Here is a 22,877-nt window from a genome sequence, read left to right on the forward strand (position 1 = left end):
AGTGGGTAGTTGTGGATTGTAGAAATACTTGTGTTGAAGTTTGTGATTCCCGTAGCATGCACGTATGGTGAACCGTTATGTAACGAAGTTGGAGCATGAAGTATTTATTGACTGTCTTCCTTATGAGTGGCGGTCGGGGACGAGCGATGGTCTTTTCCTACCAATCTATCCCCCTAGGAGCATGCACGTAGTACTTTGTTTCGATTACTAATAGATTTTTTGCAATAAGTATGTGAGTTCTTTATGACTAATGTTGAGTCCATGGATTATACGCTCTCTCACCCTTCCATCATTGCTAGCCTCTTCGGTACCGTGCATTGCCCTTTCTCACCTTGAGAGTCGGTGCAAACTTCGCCGGTGCATCCAAACCCCGTGAAATGATACGCTCTATCACACATAAGCCTCCTTATATCTTCCTCAAAACAGCCACCGTACCTACCTATCATGGCATTTCCATAGCCATTCCGAGATATATTGCCATGCAACTTCCATCATCATCATATACATGGCTTATCATTTATTGTCATATTGCTTTGCATGATCGTAATATAGATAGCATGATGTTTTCATGGCATGTCCATTTTTTTGATTTCATTGCCACACTAGATCATTGCACATCTCGGTACACCGCCTGAGGCATTCATATAGAGTCATATCTTTCTTCTAGTATCGAGTGGTAATATTGATCTGTAAGTAAATAAAAGTGTGATGATCATCATTATTAAAACATTGTCCCATGTGAGGTTATCAAAATAAAAGTGGCCAGAGAAGCCCCCCCCCCCCAAAAAAAAGAGAGAGAGGCCAAAGAAGCCTACAAAAAAGTGAAAAAAAATTAAAAAAATGAGAGAAAAGAGAGAAGGGACAATGTTATTATCCTTTTACCATACTTGTGCTTCAGAGTAGCACCATGTTCTTCATATAGAGAGTCTCTTGAGTTATCACTTTCATATACTAGTGGGAATTTTCATTATAGAACTTGGCTTGTATATTCCAATGATGGGCTTCCTCAAGTGCCCTAGGTCTTCATGAGCAAGCAAGTTGAATGCACACACACTTAGTTTCAGTTTGAGCTTTCATCCACTTATAGCTCTAGTGCATCTGTTGCATGGCAATCCCTACTCCTAGCATTGACATCAATTGATGAGTATATCAATAGCCTATTGATTAGTTGCGTCGATGTGAGAATTTCTCCTTTTTTGTCTTCTCCACTCAACCTCCATCATCATATTCTATTCCACCTATAGCGCTATATCCATGGCTCATGCTCATGTATTGCATGAAAGTTGAAAAGGTTTGAGAACATAAAAAGTATGAAACAATTGCTTGGCTTGTCATCAGGGTTGTGCATGATTTGAATATTTTGTGTGATGAAGATGGAGCGTAGCCAGACCATATAATTTTGTACGGATAACTTTCTTTGGCCATGTTATTTTGAGAAGACATGATTGCTTTGTTAGTATGCTTGAAGTATTATTGTCTTAATGTCAAATGATAGACTATTGCTTTGAATCACTCATGTCTTAATATTCATGCCATGATTAGATTACATGATCAAGATTATGCTAGGTAGCATTCCACATCAAATATTATATTTTTTATCATTTACCTACTCGAGGACGAGCAGGAATTAAGCTTGGGGATGCTGATACGTCTCCGTCGTATCTATAATATTTTATTGTTCCATGCCATTATTCTACAACTTTTACATACTTTTGGCAACTTTTTATACTATTTTTTGGGACTAACATATTGATCTATTGCCCAGTGCCTAGTGCCAGTTCTGTTTGTTGCATGTTTTTTGTTTCGCAGAAAATCCATATCAAATGGACTCCAAATGGGATAAGAATTTATGGAGATATTTTGGGGTATATATGTGAATTTTGGGAAGTGGAATCAACACGAGACGATGTCCGAGGGGCCCATGAGGGTGAGGGGTGCGCCCTGGGCCCTCGTGGCCACTCCGTAAGGCGGTTGGTGCCCTTTTTCTCCATAAGAAAGCCAATATCCGGATAAAAATCGTGTCAAAATTTCAGCCCAATCGGAGTTACGGATCTCCGGAATTTAAGAAACGGTGAAACGGCAGAATCGGGGAGCACAGAAACAGAAGGAAACAGAGAGAGAGAGATCCAATCTCGGAGGGGCTCTCGCCCCTCCGCCGCCATGGAGGCCATGGACCGGAGGGGAAGCCCTTCTCCCATCTAGGGGGGGTTAAGGAATAAGAGGAAGAAGGGGGGCTCTCTCCCCCTCTTCCCCAGTGGCGCCAGAACGCCGTCGGGGCCATCATCGCGACAATGATCTACACCAACAACTTCACCGCCGTCATCACCAACTCTTCCCCCCTCTATGCAGCGGTGTAAGCCCTCTTTTAACCGTTGTAATCTCTACTTAAACATGGTGCTCAACGCTATATATTATTTCCCAATGATGTATGGCTATCCTATGATGTTTGAGTAGATCCGTTTTGTCCTATGGGTTAATTGATGATCGTGATTGGTTTGAGTTGCATGTTTTATTATTGGTGCTGATCTATGGTGCTCTCCATGTCGCACAAGTGTGAGGGATCCCCGCTGTAGGGTTTGCAATATGTTCATGATTTGCCTATGGTAGGTGGCGTGAGTGACAGAAGCACAGACCCGAGTAAGCAGGTTGTTTGCGTATGGGAGTAAAAGAGGACTTGATGCCTTATAATGCTATGGTTGGGTTTTACCTTAATGATCTTTAGTAGTTGTGGATGCTTGCTAGAGTTCCAATCATAAGTGCATATGATCCAAGAAGATAAAGTATGTTAGCTTATGCCTCTCCCTCAAATAAAATTGCAGTAATGATTTTTGGTCTAGTTATCGATTGTCCAGGGACAAATAACTTTCTCGTGACAAAAATCTCTGTACTGAAACTAACTTAGTTGTGTCTTTATCTAAACTGCCCTAGCTTTTATTTACGTGCTCTTTATTATCTTGCAAACCTATCCAACAACACCTACAAAGTACTTCTAGTTTCATACTTGTTCTAGGTAAAGCGAACGTTAAGCGTGTGTAGAGTTGTATCGGTGGTCGATAGAACTTGAGGGAATATTTGTTCTACCTTTAGCTCCTCGTTCGGTTCGACACTCTTACTTATAGAAAAAGGCTACAATTGATCCCCTATACTTGTGGGTTATCAATCGACGCGGCCATACCTTTGGAGGTGGCAACATCTACCGCATCGGTCTTGCCTTGACCCTACTTGGGGGCATTCTATTCCAATGATGTCGTCAACGTCTCGTTGCTACAAAACACAATATCACTCGGCCTTTAGCCGAGTCAGGATGACAATGAATGGAGACTTGGAGAGAACACTTACGTCGACGCCACCGTCATTGCCACCTTGATCTGGGGCATGGTGGCTTTGCGAGGCTTAGAGGTAATCTGCTTGGACTGTTTGGGCTACTTCTTAGCGGAGCTATCCACCTGAGCATGCCCGCGCTTCAAGCTGCGTGTCGTGCGGCCCGAGGCAGACGGCTACTGAGACCCTTCCACCTTGCCACTTGGTTCATGTCGCGCCTTGGAGTGGGGCTCCCTGGGGCCCTTAGATGACGACGAAGACTCGACCTCCTCCCCCTCCTCGGTGCTCTCATCCTCGTCGCTCTCCCCGTCTTCATCATCGTCCTCCTCCGAGTACTGGCGCTCTGTGTCACTCGTCCCATCCTCCGGTGACCGGTCAACCACCGGTATTTCGGAGATCAACTATTGGATACTCTGGAGAAACAAAGATGATGGAAGTCAGATGTGCAAGAAATAACCTATGAACGGTCCGACTGATCAGAGAAAAGAGTTCCTCGATCGGTGGACTGTCCTTGGCATACGGGGGAACCCTCTTGGACCCCCGTGGGTTGTCCCGAGCACATGTGATTGCTCTAATCTTGGTGCCCACATCCTTCTCGGCGAGCTCCTCCAGATGCACCCGAGTGGGGTCATTCGGACCCTCATACATCCACATAGGACGCGCCCTGGCCTTCAGCAGTTAGATCAGTCGACCGAGGAAAGTCTCCAGCAGATCCATCTCATTGATGCCCGCATTCACGACCCCGACCAAGGCGTTGGTCAGGATGCCCACCTCCATCTTCCCCTCCTTCGTCACTCTAAGGGACTCGGCAGCCCTCACCCTCTCTACCGAGTGTCGGTGTCAAAACCGACGGATCTCGGGTAGGGGGTCCTGAACTATGCATCTAGGATCGATGGTAACAGGAGACGGGGGACACAATATTTACCCAAGTTAGGGCCCTCTCTACGGAGGTAATACCCTACTTCCTGCTTGTTACAAGAGTTGATCTACCACGAGATCGTAATGGCTAAACCCTAAAAGTCTAGCCTGGCTATGATTATTCGGGGGTATCTACGGACCTAGCCCTCTGGTTTATATAGACACAGGAGGGATCTAGGGTTACATAAGGTCGGTTTTACAAAGAAAGGAATCTTCATAGTTGATCGCCAAGGAGAGTCCCATCCGGACATGGGTAGAGTCTTCGGTGTTCGTATCTTCACGGCCCATCAGTTCGGCCCATATCCAATTGGTCGGACACCCGAGGACCCCTTAGTCCAGGACTCCCTCAGTAGCCCCCGAACCAGACTTCAATGACGAGGTGTCTGGTGTGCAGATAGTCTTTGGCATTGCAAGGCGGGTTCCTCCTCCTATGACTTAAAGTGATGTATTCGGTTCTCCATTTAATGCCGCACCCCTCGGCTTCCGCGCCTTCCTGACTTCAGCTTCCACGTGTCGAGTGAATACAAGAGGTCGGGGTATTTTTACATATACCACCCTGACCATACTAGAAAGGTTCCTATTTAAAGAGAATAGAGATCAGATCCCTTCCAAACCCCACGGAAAAAATCCTCAAAGCTTGCGGAGCAGAACCACCCCAACATGGCTAGCGCTCCCAACTCTTCCTCTCGTCCCCACAACTATGAAAAGGGGGTTGAGAGAGATGTTCTGTTTCTCACAGTCAGTTGGTGAAGCTGCAAACACAGGGCTTTCTTCCTCCCATGGATTTGGTAACCCACAAGTATAGGGGATCGCAACAGCTTTCGAGGGTAGAGTATTCAACCCAAATTTATTGATTCAACACAAGGGGAGCCAAAGAATATTCTCAAGTATTAGCAGCTGAGTTGTCAATTCAACCACACGTAGAAACTTAGTATCTGCAGCAAAGTGTTTAGTAGCAAAGTAATATGATAGTGGTGGTAGCGGCAACAAAAGTAAAGACAGCAAAAGTAATGTTTTTGGTATTTTGTAGTGATTCTAACAGTAGCGGCGGGAAAGTAAATAAGCGTAAACCAGTATATGGAAAACTCATAGGCACCGGATCAGTGATGGATAATTATGTCGGATGCGGTTCATCATGTATCAGTCATAACATAGGGTGACACAGAACTAGCTCCAATTCATCAATGTAATGTAGGCATGTATTCCGTATATAGTCATACGTGCTTATGGAAAAGAACTTGCATGACATCTTTTGTCCTACCCTCCCATGGCAGCGGGGTCCTATTGGAAACTAAGGGATATTAAGGCCTCCTTTTAATAAAGAACCAGAACAAAGCATTAGCACATAGTGAATACATGAACTCCTCAAACTATGGTCATCACCGGGAGTGGTCCCAATTATTGTCATTTCGGGGTTGCCGGATCATAACAAATAGTATGTGACTATAGACTTGCAAGATAGGATCAAGAACTCACATATATTCATGAAAACATAATAGGTTCGGATCTGAAATCATGGCACTCGGGCCCTAGTGACAAGCATTAAGCATAGCAAAGTCATAGCAACATCAATCTCAGAACATAGTGGATACTAGGGATCAAACCCTAACAAAACTAACTCGATTACATGATAAATATCATCCAACCCATCACCGTCCAGCAAGCCTACGATGGAATTACTCACACACGGCGGTGAGCATCATGAAATTAGTGATGGAGGATGGTTGATGATGACAACGGCGATGAATCCCCCTCTCCGGAGCCCCGAACGGACTCCAGATCAGCCCTCCCGAGAGGTTTTAGGGCTTGGTGGCGGCTCCGTATCGTAAAACGCGATGACTTCTTCTCTCTGATTTTTTTCTCTTCGAAAGCAAATATATAGAGTTGGAGTTGGCGTCGGAGGGCATCCAGGGGGGCCACGAGGTAGGGGGCGCGCCCCCACCCTCGTGGACAGGGTATGGGCCCCCTGGTCTTCATCTTTGGCGAGGATTTTTTATTATTTTTTCTAAGATGTTCCGTGGAGTTTCAGGTCATTCCGAGAATATTTGTTTTCTGCACATAAAACAACACCATGGCAATTCTGTTGAAAACAGAGTCATTCCGGGTTAGTTCCATTCAAATCATACAAGTTAGAGTCCAAAACAAGGGCAAAAGTGTTTGGAAAAGTAGATACGACGGAGACATATCAGGGATGACGTCCTTCAATGGTAGGGTTCAAGCGGAGAACCTCCCCAATCCGTCCAGGGGGAACGAGTATGCTTCGTCCCCTTCTTGTTAAGAGGTGTCAGATTTCCGATCCATCCCTTCCTCCGAGGTCTGCTGGAGTATTATGGTCTCCAACTGCACAGTCTCACTCCCGCCTCCATCCTGCATATTGTGGGTTATGTCGCTCTATGTGAGCTATTCCTGGGTTGCGAGGTATCAATCCAGTAGGAGGCTACGCGCGAGTCCCTCGTACCTGCACAAAACAAATAAATCCTCGCAACCAACGCAAATAGGGGTTGTCAATCCCTACAAGGCCACTTACGAGAGTGAGATCTGATAGATATGATAAGATAATATTTTTGGTATTTTTATGATAAAGATGCAAAGTAAAATAAAGGCAAAATAAATAGCAAAGGAAATAACTAAGTAGTAGGAGATTAATATGATGAAGATAGACCCGGGGGCCATAGGTTTCACTAGTGGCTTCTCTCAAAAGCATAAGTATTCTATGGTGGGTGAACAAACTACTGTTGAGAAATTGACAGAATTGAGCATAGTTATGAGAATATCTAGGTATGATCATGTATATAGGCATCACGTCCGAGACAAGTAGACCGACTCCTGCCTGCATCTACTACTATTACTCCACTCATCGACCGCTATCCAGCATGCATCTAGAGTATTAAGTTAAAAACAGAGTAACGCCTTAAGCAAGATGACATGATGTAGAGGGATAGACTCATGCAATATGAAGAAAACCCCATCTTGTTATCCTTGATGGCAATAATACAATATGTGCCTTGCTGCCCCTACTGTCACTGGGAAAGGACACCACAAGATTGACCCCAAAGCTAAGCACTTCTCCCATTGCAAGAAAGATCAATCTAGTAGGCCAAACCAAACTGATAATTCGAAGAGACTTCCAAATATAACCAATCATACATAAAAGAATTCAGAGAAGATTCAAATATTATTCATAGATAGACTTGATCATAAACCCACAATTCATCAGTCTCAACAAACACACCGCAAAAAGAAGATTACATCAAATAGTTCTCCACAAGAGAGGGGGGAACGTTGTATTGAGATCCAAAAAGAGAGAAGAAGCCATCTAGCTACTAAATATGGACCTGTAGGTCTGAGGTAAACTACTCACACTTCATCGGAGAGGCTATGGTGTTGATGTAGAAGCCCTCCGTGATCGATGCCCCCTCCGGCGGAGCTCCGGAACAGGCCCCAAGATGGGATCTCGTGGATACAGAAAGTTACGGCAGTGGAATTAGGGTTTTGGCTCCGTATCTGATCGTTTGGGGGTACGTAGGTATATATAGGAGGAAGGAGTATGTCGGTCGAGCAACAGGGGGCCCACGAGGGTGGAGGGCGCGTCTGGTGGGGGTAGGCGCGCCCCCTACCTCGTGGCCTCCTGTTTCCTTTCTTGACGTAGGGTCCAAGTCTCCTGGGTCTTGTTCGTTGAGAAAATCACGTTCCCGAAGGTTTCATTCTGTTTGGACTCCGTTTGATATTCCTTTTCTTCGAAACCCTAAAACAGGAAAAAAACAGCAATTCTGGGCTGGGCTTCCGGTTAATAGGTTAGTCCCAAAAATAATATAAAAGTGGATAATAAGGCCCAATAATGTCCAAAACATTAGATAATATAGCATGGAGCAATCAAAAATTATAGATACGTTGGAGACGTATCAAGCATCCCCAAGCTTAATTCCTGCTCGCCCTCGAGTAGGTAAATGATAAAAACAGAATTTTTGATGCGGAGTGCTACTTGGCATAATTTTAATGTAATTCTTCTTAATTGTGGTATGAATATTCAGATCTGAAAGATTCAAGACAAAAGTTCATATTGACATAAAAATAATAATATGTCAAGCATACTAACAAAGCAATTATGTCTTCTCAGAATAACATGGCTAAAGAAAGTTATCCCTACAAAATCATATAGTCTGGCTATGCTCTATCTTCACCACACAAAATATTTAAATCATGCACAACCCCGATGACAAGCCAAGCAATTGTTTCATACTTTTGACATTCTCAAAACTTTTTCAATCTTCACGCAATACATGAGTGTGAGCCATGGATATAGCACTATAGGTGGAATAGAGTGGTGGTTGTGGAGAAGACAAAAAGGGAGAAGATAGTCTCACATCAACTAGGCGTATCAACGGGCTATGGAGATGCCCATCAATAGATATCAATGTGAGTGAGTAGGGATTGCCATGCAACGGATGCACTAGAGCTATAAGTATATGAAAGCTCAAAAAGAAACTAAGTGGGTGTGCATCCAACTTGCTTGCTCATGAAGACCTAGGGCATTTTGAGGAAGCCCATCATTCGAATGTACAAGCCAAGTTCTAAATGAAAGGTTCCCACTAGTATATGAAAGTGATAACATGAGAGACTCTCTACTATGAAGATCATGGTGCTACTTTGAAGCACAAGTGTGGTAAAAGGATAGTAACATTGTCCCTTCTCTCTTTTTCTCTCATTTTTTTATTTTTTTATTTGGGCCTTTTCTCTTTTTTATGGCCTCTTTTCTTTCTCTTTTTTTTATTTTTCATCCGGAGTCTCATCCTGACTTGTGGGGGAATCATAGTCTCCATCATCCTTTCCTCACTGGGACAATGCTCTAATAATGATGATCATCACACTTTTATTTTTCTTACAACTCAACAATTACAACGCGATACTTAGAACAAAATATGACTCTATATGAATGCCTCCGGTGGTGTACCGGGATATGCAATGACTCAAGAGTGACATGTATGAAAGAATTATGAATGGTGGCTTTGCCACAAATACGATGTCAACTACATGATCATGCTAAGCAATATGAAAATGATGGAGTGTGTCATAATAAACGGAATGGTGGAAAGTTGCATGGCAATATATCTCGGAATGGCTATGGAAATGCCATAATAGGTAGGTATGGTGGCTGTTTTGAGGAAGGTATATAGTGGGTGTATGATACCGGCGAAAGGTGCGCGGTATTAGAGAGGCTAGCAAAGGTGGAAGGGTCAGAAAAGTGCGTATAATCCATGGACTCAACATTAGTCATAAAGAACTCATATACTTATTGCAAAAATCTAAAAGTTATCAAAGCAAAGTATTACGCGCATGCTCCTAGGGGGATAGATTGGTAGGAAAAGACCATCGCTCGTCCCTGACCGCCACTCATAAGGAAGGCAATCAAAAAATAAATCATGCTCCGACTTCATCACATAACGGTTCACCATACATGCATGCTACGGGAATCACAAGCTTCAACACAAGTATTTCTCAAATTCACAACTACTCAACTAGCATGACTTTAATATCACCATCTTCATATCTCAAAACAATTATCAAGTATCAAACTTATCATAATATTCAACACACTCATAAGAGAATTTTATTATTCTTGAATACCTAGCATATTAGGATTTTAAGAAAATTACCATGCTATTAAGACTCTCAAAATAGTCTAAGTGAAGCATGAGATATCAATAGTTTCTATAAAACAAATCCACCACCGTGCTCTAAAAGATATAAGTGAAGTACTAGAGCAAAATTATATAACTCGAAAGATATAAGCGAAGCACATAGAGTATTATAACAAATTCTAAATCATGTATGGCTATCTCAAAAGGTGTGTACAGAAAGGATTATTGTGGTAAACTAACAATCAAAGACTCAAATAATACAAGACTCTCCAAGCAAAACACATATCATGTGGCGAATAAAAATATTGCTCCAAGTAAAGTTACCGACAGAAGTAGATGGAAGAGGGGATGCCTTCCGGGGCATCCCCAAGATTTGGAATTTAGGTGTCCTTAGATTATATTGGGGGTGCCATGGGCATCCCCAATCTTAGGCTCTTTCCACTCCTTGTTCCATAATCCATCAAATCTTTACCCAAAACTTGAAAACTTCACAACACAAAACTTAAACTAGAAAATCTCGTGAGGTCTGTTAGCGAAAGAAAATAAAAGACCACTTCAAGGTACTGTAATGAACTCATTATTTATTTATATTGGTGTCATACCTACTGTATTCCAACTTCTCTATGGTTTATAAACTATTTTACTAGCCATAGATTCATCAAAATAAGCAAACAACACACGAAAAACAGAATCTGTCAAAAACAGAACAGTCTGTAGTAATCTGTATCTAGAGCAAGGTCTGGAACCCCAAAAATTCTAAAATAAATTGCTGGACGTGATTAATTTATCGATTAATCATATTCAAAAAGAATTAACTAAATATCACTTTTCAAATAAAAATGGCAGCAGTTCTCATGTGCGCTAAAGTTTCTGTTTTTTACAGCAAGTTCAACAAGACTTTCCCCAAGTCTTCCCAACGGTTCTACTTGGCACAAACACTAATTAAACACAAAAACACAACCAAAACAGAGGCTAGATAAATTATTTATTACTAAACAGGAGCAAAAAGCAAGAAATAAAAATAAAATTGGGTTGCCTCTCAACAAGCGCTATCGTTTAACGCCCCTAGCTAGGCATGACAAGCAAGGATAGATCTAGGTATTGCCATCTTTGGTAGGAAATCCATAAGTGGCTCTCATAATAGATTCATAAGGTAATTTAATTTTCTTTCTAGGAAAGTGTTCCATGCCTTTCCTTAATGGAAATTGGAATCTAATATTTCCTTCCTTCATATCAATAATTGCACCAATCGTTCTAAGGAAAGGTCTACCAAGAATAATAGGACATGAAGGATTGCAATCTATGTCAAGAACAATAAGATATACGGGCACATAATTCCTATTTGCAACAATAAGAACATCATTAATTCTTCCCATAGGTTTCTTAACAGTGGAATCCGCAAGGTGCAAGTTTAGAGAGCAATCATCAAAATCACGGAAAGCTAACAAATCACACAAAGTCTTTGGAATCGTGGAAACACTAGCACCCAAATCAGGTAAAGCATAGCATTCATGATCTTTAATTTTAATTTTAATAGTCCCACTCATCATAAAGTTTTCTAGGGATAGAAACTTCCAATTTAAGTTTTTCTTCATAAGATTGCATCAAGGCATCAACGATATGTTTAGTAAACGCTTTTTTTGACTATAAGCATGAGGAGAATTTAGCATGGATTGCAACAAGGAAATACAATCAACCAAAGAGCAATTTTCATAGTTAAATTCTTTGAAATCCATAATAGTGGGTTTAGCAACATCTAGGGTTTTAATTTCTTCAATCCCACTTTTATCAAATTTATCATTAAGATCAACAAATTCCGAATTCTTGGAACGTCTTCTAGGTAAAGGACTAGCCATAACGACAAGCAAGCAAACTAACACACAAGCAAACAAAAAGCAAGCGGGCAAAAGAGGCAAATAGAGAGGGAGAGGGAGGATAGAGAGAGATAGGGTGAATAAAACGGCAAGGGTGAAGTGGGGGGAGAGGAAAACGAGAGGCAAATGGCAAATAATGTAATGCAGGAGAGAAGGGTATGTGATGGGTACTTGGTATGTTGACTTTTGCGTAGACCTGCCCGGCAACGGCGCCAGAAATCCTTCTTGCTACCTCTTGAGCACTGCGTTGGTTTTCCCCGAAGAGGAAGGGATGATGCAGCAAAGTAGCATAAGTATTTCCCTCAGTTTTTGAGAACCAAGGTATCAATCCAGTAGGAGGCTACGCTTGAGTCCCTCGTACCTGCACAAAACAAATAAATCCTCGCAACAACGCAAATAGGGGTTGTCAATCCCTATAAGGCCACTTACGAGAGTGAGATCTGATAGATATGATAAGATAATATTTTTGGTATTTTTATGATAAAAATGCAAAGTAAAATAAAGGCAAAATAAATAGCAAAGGAAATAACTAAGTAGTAGGACATTAATATGATCAAGATAGACCCGGGGGCCATAGGTTTCACTAGTGGCTTCTCTCGAGAGCATAAGTATTCTACGGTGGGTGGACAAACTATTGTTGAGCAATTGACAGAATTGAGCATAGTTATGAGAATATCTAGGTATGATCATGTATATAGGCATCACGTCCGAGACAAGTAGACCGACTCCTGCCTGCATCTACTACTATTACTCCACTCATCGACCGCTATCCAGCATGCATCTAGAGTATTAAGTTAAAAATAGAGTAACGCCTTAAGCAAGATGACATGATGTAGAGGGATAGACTCATGCTATGAATAAAACCCCATCTTGTTATCCTCGATGGCAACAATACAATACGTGCCTTGTTGCCCCTACTGTCACTGGGAAAGGACACCGCAAGATTGAACCCAAAGCTAAGCACTTCTCCCATTGCAAGAAAGATCAATCTAGTAGGCCAAACCAAAATGATAATTCGAAGAGACTTGCAAAGATAACTAATCATACATAAAAGAATTCAGAGAAGATTCAAATATTATTCATAGATAGACTTGATCATAAACCCACAATTCATCGGTCTCAACAAACACACCGCAAAAAGAAGATTACATCGAATAGTTCTCCATAAGAGAGGACGAGAACGTTGTATTGAGATCCAAAAAGAGAGAAGAAGACATCTAGCTACTAACTATGGACCCGTAGGTCTGAGGTAAACTACTCACACTTCATCGGAGAGGCTATGTTGTTGATGTAGAAGCCCTCCGTGATTGATGCCCCCTCTGGAGGAGCTCCGGAATAGGCCCCAAGATGGGATCTCGTGGATACAGAAAGTTACGGCAGTGGAATTAGGGCTTTGGCTCTGTATCTGATCGTTTGGGGGTACGTAGGTATATATAGGAGGAAGGAGTACGTCGGTGGAGCAACAGGGGGCCCACGAGGGTGGAGGGCGCGCCTGGTGGGGGTAGGCGCGCCCCCCTTCCTCGTGGCCTCCTGTTTCCTTTCTTGACGTAGGGTCCAAGTCTCCCGGGTCTTGTTCGTTGAGAAAATCATGTTCCCGAAGGTTTCATTCCGTTTGGACTCCGTTTGATATTCCTTTTCTTCGAAACCCTAAAACAGGCAAAAAATAGCAATTCTGGGTCGGGCCTCCGGTTAATAGGTTAGTCCCAAAAATAATATAAAAATGGATAATAAGGCCCAATAATGTCCAAAACAGTAGATAATATAGCATGGAGCAATCAAAAATTATAGATACGTTGGAGACGTATCACGAGGCCCATTTTGATTTATGGAGAAGACTGTTTTGCCTCGTCCCTCGTAATCAAGGAGGGTCAATATTTGAAGTGGGAGGAGCCGAAGTGTGGCACATCGCTGGCACCGGATACCTGTCCGGCACGCCGAAGAAGGCCTTTGAAGAGTGGCCTTCTGAATGGTTCTATATCGACGACGTCGCTCTTCTCGACCCAGTCCATATGGGTCTCCCTGAATTTTCACGTGCTCCGTTGAAGAAACGCTATAGCTGGCATCCTCGGAGCCTCAAGGAAGAGGATAGCGCAGAGATCAGTCTGCTGCTGGGCAAGATTAATAAGCTCGCCCAGTCCGGATTGTCAATAGTCGAGGTAACGGCGATCTCCATAGTGCCAGGGGTCCAACCACTCCAATACAGAGGGCTACCCATGTGGCACTACAATGGGGAAGACGACGCCTCACGCTACGGTCGGAAGGGTCCAAAGACCCCTGCCACTCTGGCTAAAATATTGTCCTAACTATATAAAGGGGAGAAGGAGGAGTTCACCCGTCTCCAGTACCATGACGGATTTTCCATGTATAATCCTCCTACCTGGGTAAGCTCTAACTCCACTATGTTACTCCTCTCCCTGAATTATCTTTGACGGGGAGCATCCTATCAACTCATGACAGGAATGGCGAAAGGCTGTCAAGGGGATCCATGACCCTGCCTCTCAGCCGGTGAATTGCAACCGGGATCTTGACCCCGGATATGAAGAAGATTCGGACATATTTGTGGAGCTCGAGGATGGAATATTCTATCAGATGGGCTATGACGGCACAGATGTACCTATCATCGCCGATTACCCCGGCATCCTTCCTGCTTCGCATGTAAGTAATTCAAAAGACACATTCTTCCGAAGAGTTCCCTTACTATGCCTCACCCACCACACCATTCCGTGTTCCAAAGGGGAGGCGCTCAGCACCGCAATGTGCATTAGAAGCATCTCCGAGGAGAGCAGCGTCCGTGCCTGGCACATCTTTGAAGAGGAAGGCAAATGATAACACGGCAGAACCCTCGTCAAAGAGGTAAGGCTGTTCTTCTCAAGAATAACCTTTCTGATCGTCACATTAAATTGTAATGCCATTCGTCGTATCCTATCAGGAAAAGTATTCGCCATACTGTGTCCGGGGATCCACCGGACGTGCGTCCACTAGTCAGGTTCCGGACCCTGCCCAAAGGACGGGGACTGACACGGGAGTGGTGCCGAACTTTCCTTCCACGGAGGATTCAGATGACATGTCCGTCAAAAACTCTGAAGTGGAGAGCGCTATGAATCATCATCGTCGGAGGGCCGCTCTTCGTAACCCTGGTTTTTCAAAAGAGGCATTTAATGCCTTTAATTCGGCTGATGCGTGCATCCAAGCTGCTCGGGATGGGCTTGTCCGAGCCACAGACCAGCATCTGAAAGATATGCGGGTAATCGTAGATTTAATAATCATACACCAGTAGCCCCCGAGACTTAAAGTAGTTGATACAGCTGATTTAAGGATCAATGTATAACCAGGTGCTTACGGAGACATCATGTTAACTCAGGAGCTGGAAAAGTGTCGGAGCCAGCTAAATGCTGCAAATGCCGAACTGGAGAAATCCAAGAAGGCATCTCCTGGTAATGTTTCCCTCCATCGAGAAAACATAATGGTATACCAATAATGCTAACATGGTTGCTTACCACTTAATTGGATCATTAGGTCAACTGCAAGAACAACTAGAAGCCGCTCGAAGCGAAGAATGAGGATCCAAAACTGCTAGCCGCGGGCGAGCGTGTGTTAACAAAGGTCGTTGTAGAAAAAAACAAGCTCCAGGATTTGAACACCCAACTGGGTGAAGAACTGAAAGATGTACGGGCCCAGCTGGCGGACTCCGTAAAGGAGAATAAAAGGCTGCGAGGCGGCATATTCAGTATGAGGTCGAACTTACCTTCGAATAATTCAGAGGTAGAATGTGCTGATAGAGTTATATCTGCAGGTATGCTGACCAGTCGTCCCGAAGAGGAGATGTCTGGATCATCAAGCGATCTGCTACAAGAGTTGTCGCAGGTGCACGAGCAAGCTCGACAGGCGATGCGAGGCCCTATGGCCATCCGTCTCCCCTCCAGGAAAGATGGAGGAGCCAATACAGCTATTCAAGGGAGCTCGGCGGCGCTTTCGACTGTGGAAGATATTGGCCTGTCAGGAAGGTGCACGAGAAGCCTGGGCTATGGTGAAAACATGGTATACCAAGCTTGATCCGAATCATATGGCTCGGGTCGGACCTCTAGGGTCAGATGGAAAATAAGTTCATGTTAATTCGGTATATGACCAAGTAGAAGTAGCCGCCAAGTATTCCTAGCAGGATTGTAAGTTAGACCGCCTACTGGACGGCATAGAGGAGGAAATTTTTGATTCCTAGTGACTATGTACTTTCCTTGACATATGTGACTCTAGCTGAATTATAAAAACAATTGTCATGGCGAACCTTTTCGCTTCAACCTCTAGACCCCGGAGGTGCGGAGTGTTTCTGAATACCTTAGTGGTAAAATAGACCGGGGTATGCGTGGGAACCAGGCGTAGGGGTCATAGTTGCTTGAACAGACAATGTGTATCCGGCTAGTTATGTTATATTACATTATGATTGTAAGAAACATCTTCCAGGGAGAATAGTTCCGTTAGGGGTTCCTTTCCCTGGGTGTGCATGCATTAAAATGCATGTCCAAACTGTGATTGATAACATTACAGTATAGGTAATCATCTGGGGGTTCATAATGGAAGGAATATAAAGCATCTTTAGTTCGCCGACCGAGTATGCTCTTAATAACGCTAGCTTTCGGCTTCACCCAGTCTGAGGTACACATCCGGATGACCCAGCTGTAACAATCGCAGAGGTGCTCCCTTTATGCCCTAGCCGAACTAACGGGAATGTAGGGCATAAGCACAGGAGCCAGGCAACCCAGCTTGGCCAAAACTTAAGTCATATCGATGCATATAATGGCGAAAAAAGAAAAGGTACATATGAGAAGAAACACATATGTGATGAGCTTGATGCTCGGAAAATAAGCTTCTGTCCGGGAAGCCCCCAGGTATAGTGGACGTACATGCTCAAGGATGTGTACATCACAGGTGCACGGTTTAGCCGTGAAAAAGATTTTAAGTTTTAGATAGAAGAAAAAATGAAAAGAGAGGAAAAAATAAAGGAGACAATAGGGAGAAGGAGACAAACACATAGTTCGCGCTAGGCATAGAATCTTCAGAGTCTGGCCGCGTTCCAGGGGTTCGGCTCTAGGCGATTGTCTGATGCGGCGCGCATGCGGTATGATCCTCCTGTGAGAACCTCGTCAATTATGAAGGGACCCTCCCACTTGGGCTTGAGTTTGTCCTTTTTCTTCTACGGCAAGCGTAGGACGAGTTCGCCGACATTATAAGTTTTGGCCCGTACTTATCTTCTTTGGTATCTGCAGGCCTGTTGTTGATAAAATGTGGAAGGGGCTTTTGCAACGTCGCGCTCCTCCTCCAGGGTACCTAGGCTGTCATGCCGATCAAGCTCGACCTCACTCTCTTCGTACATGCGCAATCGAGGTGAGTCATGAATAATATTGCAAGGCAATACAGCTTCCGCACCATACACCATGAAGAAAGGTGTATATCCAGTAGTGCGGTTGGGCGTGGTCTGCAGCCCCTAGAGTACGGAGTCAAGCTCCTCAACCCAGTGCTTGTCTAATTCTTTCAAAGACCGCACTAGTCTAGGTTTGATGCCGCTCATAATAAGACCATTAGCCCATTCGACTTGACCGTTTGTTTGCGGGTGATAGACACAGGCGTAATCGAGCTTAATGCCCAGATTAGCACACCAAGTTTTCACCTCATCAGCTGTGAAATTGGAGCCGTTATCGGTGATGATGCTGTGTGGAACACCATAGTGGTGCACCATGCCGGATATGAAGTCTATTACTGGCCCCGCCTCGGCCATTTTGACTGGTTTGGCTTCTATCTACTTGGTGAATTTATCCACCATGACCAGCAGGTACTTTGTCTTATGGCTTCCTCCTTTAAGGGGTCCCACCATATCGAGCCCCCAGACCGCGAAAGGCAAAGTGATGGGGATTGTTTGTAGAGCGGTGGGGGCATGTGGCTTTGGTTGGCAAATAGCTGGCATCCGATGCAACATTGGACAAGGTCCTGTGCATCTACTCGGGCCATCGGCCAGTAAAAACCTATACGGAAGGCCTTGCTAACAAGGGCCCGAGCTGCAGCGTGGTGCCCGCTGAGTCCGGCGTGAATTTCAGCCAAGAGCTGCCGCCCCTCTTCTTCGAAGATACATCTTTGAAGAACTCCAGTAGCACTTTTCTTGTAGAGCTCTCCCTCATGAACCTTGTAGGCCTTCGAGCGCCGAACAATGCAGAGATCCTTGCTCTGGTCCTCTGGGAGTTCCTTCCTATTAAAGTAGGCCAAGAAGGGTTTGGTCCATGGGGCAATGACTACCATGATTAGGTGGGCCGATGGTGTTATTTCGGTGGGCTAGCCCCCGATTATGTCGTTGTGTTCGGAGGCTAGGGTTGTGTTCGGATCCGGACTAGTGTTACTGCTCTCCCCTTGCCACAGCACTGACGGCTTAAAGAGCCTTTCCAGAAAGATATTAGGTGGTACGGGGTCGCGCTTGGCGCCAATGCGAGCGAGGACGTCCGCCACTTGATTACTTTCTCGAGCCACATGATGAAACTCGAGCCCCTCGAATCGAGCCGATTTTTAGGACAGCATTGCGGTAAGCCGCCATCTTCGGATATTTGGCATCAAAATCTCCATTTATTTGAGATATTGCGAGGTTTGAGTCCCCGCGCACTTCCAGGCGTTGTATGCCCATAGAGACAGCCATCCGGAGACCATGTAATAAGGCCTCGTATTCGGCTGCGTTATTGGAGTCTATGTATAATATTTGGAGTATGTACTGGACTACATCTCTGGTGGGGGATGTTAAAACGACGCCTGCTCCTAATTCTGCCATCATTTTGGAACCATCGAAATAAATAATCCAGTTGGAATATGTGTCGTACTCTTTAGGGAGTTCGGCCTCTGTCCATTCGGCGATAAAGTCCGCCAGTACTTGGGATTTGATGGCTCGGCACGGTTTGTATGTTATGTCGAATGAAAGGAGCTCAACGGCCCATTTAGCTATCCGGCCCGTAGCATCGCGGTTGTTTATTATATCATTGAGTGGTACTTCGGAAGCCACTGTGATGGAACATTCTTGGAAGTAGTGTCGTAGCTTCCGGGATGCCATAAAGACCGTGTATGCTATCTTTTGATAATGAGGGTACCGGGATTTGCATGGTGTGAGGACGGTGGATACGTAATATACTGCCTTTTGAATTGGGAATTTGTGTCCGTCCTGGTCTCGTTCCACGACGAGCACGATGCTCACCACCTAGTGTGTTGCCGATATGTATAATAACATGGGTTCGTCGACGTTTTGTGCGGCCAGGATTGGGTTGCTCGCGAGAAGGGTTTTTATTTCTTCCAGTCCAGCTGTTGTCGCATCCGTCCACTCGAAGTGATCGATGCGTCGGAGGAGGCGATACAATGGTAATGCCTTTTCCCCCAATCTGGAGATAAAGCAGCTTAAAGCTGCCACACACCCAATGAGTTATTGGACCTGTTTAAGGTCCGTTGGTGTGTCCAATTGTGACAAGGCTCGGATTTTGGCTAGAATTGCTTCAATTTCTCTATTGGAAACGATGAAGCCCAACAACTTTCCAGCAGGAACGCCAAATACACACTTTTCCAGATTGAGCTTGATGTCATATGTACGGACGTTGTCGAATGTGAGACGTAAATCATCTATTAGTGAGTCGACGTGCCTGGTTTTAATGATGATGTTGTCCACGTATGCTTCAACTGTCTTGCCGATCTGTTTCTCCAGGCATGTTTGAATCATGCGTTGGTAGGTGGCCCCGGCGTTTTTGAGCCCGAAGGGCATGGTGTTGAAGCAGAATGGCCCGTATGGGGTAATGAATGTCGTTGTGGCTTGATCGGACTCCTTCATTTTGATTTGATGTTATCCGGAATATGCGTCAAGGAAGCATAGCGAATCGTGTCCTGCGGTGGCATCGATAATCTGGTCGATGCGGGGGAGGGGGTGTAACGCCCCGAGACCGTTGCGCTAGGTGTCTTCCAGTTATTCGCTGTTGTTGCCTCGTCATTTGTTTGCGTGTCATGCATTTCATATCATGTCATCATGTGCATCACATTTGCATATGTGTTCGTCTCATGCATCCGAGCATTTTCCCCGTTGTTCGTTTTGCAATCCGGCGCTCCTATGTCCTCTGGCGCCCTCTGTTTGCCACTTTTCGTGTGCGGGTGTTAAACATTCTCGGATTGGACCGAGATTTGCCAAGCGGCCTTGGTTCACTACTGGTAGACCGCCTGCCAAATTTCATGCCATTTGGAGTCCGTTTGATACTCTAACGGTTAACCAAGGAACCGTAAAGGCCTCGTGTGTGTTGCAGCCCAACACCTCTTCAAAGTGGCCCAAAACACATCCAAACCTCCTCCATCCTCTAGGTCGTTCGATCACGATCGCGTGGCCAAAAACCGCACCTCATTTGGACTCTCCTAGCTCCCTCTACCTATATATATGTGACTCCCCTCGAAATTTCGCGCAGTACAAACCCTAGATCCAACTCCCTCCACGCCGCCGGACATGTCCGTCCGCGCCAGACGCGTCCACCCCAGCCAGCCACCTCACTCCGGCCAACCAGGGGCCGCCACATCAGCGCACCGCCTCCCTCCTCCACTCACGGCGCGCCACGTCGCCACCGCCGGCTCCCTTCCACCGCGCCAGGCCCTGCGGGCCCAGATCCGGCCCGCCTGGCCCGGCCGCCGCCGCCCGAGCACCCTTCCCCGCGCCGCCACCTCTCCCTCGCCGCGCTGCTCACGCACCACTGTCCGCCGGCGAACCGCGCCCTCGCCGCCAGCGCAAGCGCCGCCCGCCGCCTCCAGGACGCCTCTCGCCGCACCGCCGCCTTGCGCCACGCCGCACATGGAGCTCCGCACTCCGGCGACGACATCGCCACCCCATCTCCTCGGTCGCCGGTCACCGCCGCGGATCCGGCCGGCCCCCACTCCGGCGAACCTCTCCGGCGACTTCTTCACCTCCGGCCTCCTTCCTCATCTTCTCCGGCGACGTACTCCGGCGAGATCCCGAAGATTGGATCAGATCCACCAATCCCCCGATCCAAACGCCACCATCCCGCGAACCGGATCCACCCATCCTGGAACCGTTCCGTCCCGCGTTGACTTTTTGCGGAGGTGATATTTTGACTAAGTCCCCAGATCTGCATATTTTCTAGCCCTGTTCATTGCATCATAACTTCTCATCCGTACCTCCGTTTTGGGCGTGTAGCATATCAAATTGTTCGTCTGGATGTCCTCTTCATTTCATTCCATTGCACCATGTTCATTTGAGTTCATCTTGATGCCCTCAATGATGTTCCAAGAGTGCTATGTAATGTTAGTGTCTGTTTCTTAATAGATTATGGACATTTGTCATTTTTGCCATGATTATTGCATGGAAAGTAGCTCTCGTGATGTTGCTGATTTCAAAGACTTAGAATTTCACCAAGTCTCTGCTCTGCTTTTATTTTTATGCCATGTATTCATGCTGCTATAGAGGGATCCATGCCTCTTTTGAGCATGTTCAGTAAAGATGATTTGGAGATATTGTTATGCTCTATCCATCCATGTCTTTGTTTGCAATTATGGAGTACCCTAGCATGACTCAATCTTGCTCTACTTTTGCTATAAAATGTTCCTCGCAGATTGTCTACATGTTAACCAATTTTGCCAAGGTTGTTGTAGTTGATCCATGCATGCTATGAGATTGTTCTTGCCATGTTTACCTTCTTCATCATGTCTTCTTGCTGGGTGTATGCTTAGTTTGTCATGCAATGCCTTGTGGTGAGTGCATCGAGCTCGTAAACATGCCTACGTAATTCTGTTCATGCCATGTCCAGTTTTCTGCTAAGTCGGAATCTGATAACGAAACTTGCTATGTTTACATTGGTGCCATCATATCTTCTGATCCTTTTTGGCTTATGGTCAGTAAGGGACTTTTGTTATATGCTTTGAGTAGATTCATTCCATGCCTTGCTTTGCCATGATATGTTCCTGTAGCATGTTGTTATCTTGCTCTAAACATTGCTTCCTGATGTTAATTCCTGGCATGTTGTTATTTTCACCAAGTCTGTGATGTTGTTATCTTTTGCACTTTTTCCATGCTTGTTTGAACCTGCTATTATGTGATTTAGCCGTAGCTCAGTGTTCATCTTTTGTCAAGCATCTTGAGTGGATCACTTCCATGTGATTTGTTGCTATGTTAGAGTGCAGTAGCTTATTTTTCTTAATGCATTTAGATGGCATCGTGTTGTTAATCGCAGTTTTGTGCCATTATTGTTTTGCTTGCCATTTGCAAACCGTGCATCCGATTCCGGTGATCTTTATATCGATTTCGACCGAAATCAACTCATCTTTCCAGCGGAACTCTTGGTTTTCCAAGTTGAGGCCTGGTTCAATCATTTCATTCCGGAGCATGCATATGCATTACATATCACATCCCGTATATCATGCCATGTTTTTCATCATGTTGCTTGCGCATTGCACCATGGTTGATTGTTGTTTCCTTTGCTTGTGTTCTTGCCTTGGGTAGAGCCGGGAGACGAGTTCGTGTTCGAGGAACCCGTTGAGTACGTTTATGAGGATCAAGCTTACTTCAACTCGGAGAACTTTGCATGCAAGATGACCATACCCTCGAAATCACTTCTATCTTTGCTTGCTAGTTGCTCGCTCTATTGCTATGCCTATGACGCGATACCTACCACTTGCTATATCATGCCTCCCATATTAGCATGTCAAGCCTCTATCCCACCTTGTCCTAGCAAACCGTTGTTGGGCTATGTTACCGCTTCGCTCAGCCCCTCTTATAGCGTTGTTAGTTACACGTGAAGATTGGAGTTTGTTCCATGTTGGAACATGGATATTTGTTGGGATATCACAATATATCTTATTTACTTAATGCATCTATATACTTGGTAAATGGTGGAAGGCTCGGCCTTATGCCTGGTGTTTTGTTCCACTCTTGCCGCCCTAGTTTCTGTCATACCGGTGTTATGTTCCTTGATTTTGCGTTCCTTACACGGTTGGGTTATAATGGGAACCCCTTGATAGTTCACCTTGAATAAAACTCCTCCAGCAAGTCCCAACCTTGGTTTTACCATTTGCACTAACAACCTATCACCTTCCCTTGGGTTCTGTAGACTCAAGGGTCATCTTT

Source organism: Triticum dicoccoides, chromosome 2A, assembly GCF_002162155.2.
Source record: "Triticum dicoccoides isolate Atlit2015 ecotype Zavitan chromosome 2A, WEW_v2.0, whole genome shotgun sequence".
In the NCBI taxonomy this organism is placed as follows: Eukaryota; Viridiplantae; Streptophyta; class Magnoliopsida; order Poales; family Poaceae; genus Triticum; species Triticum dicoccoides.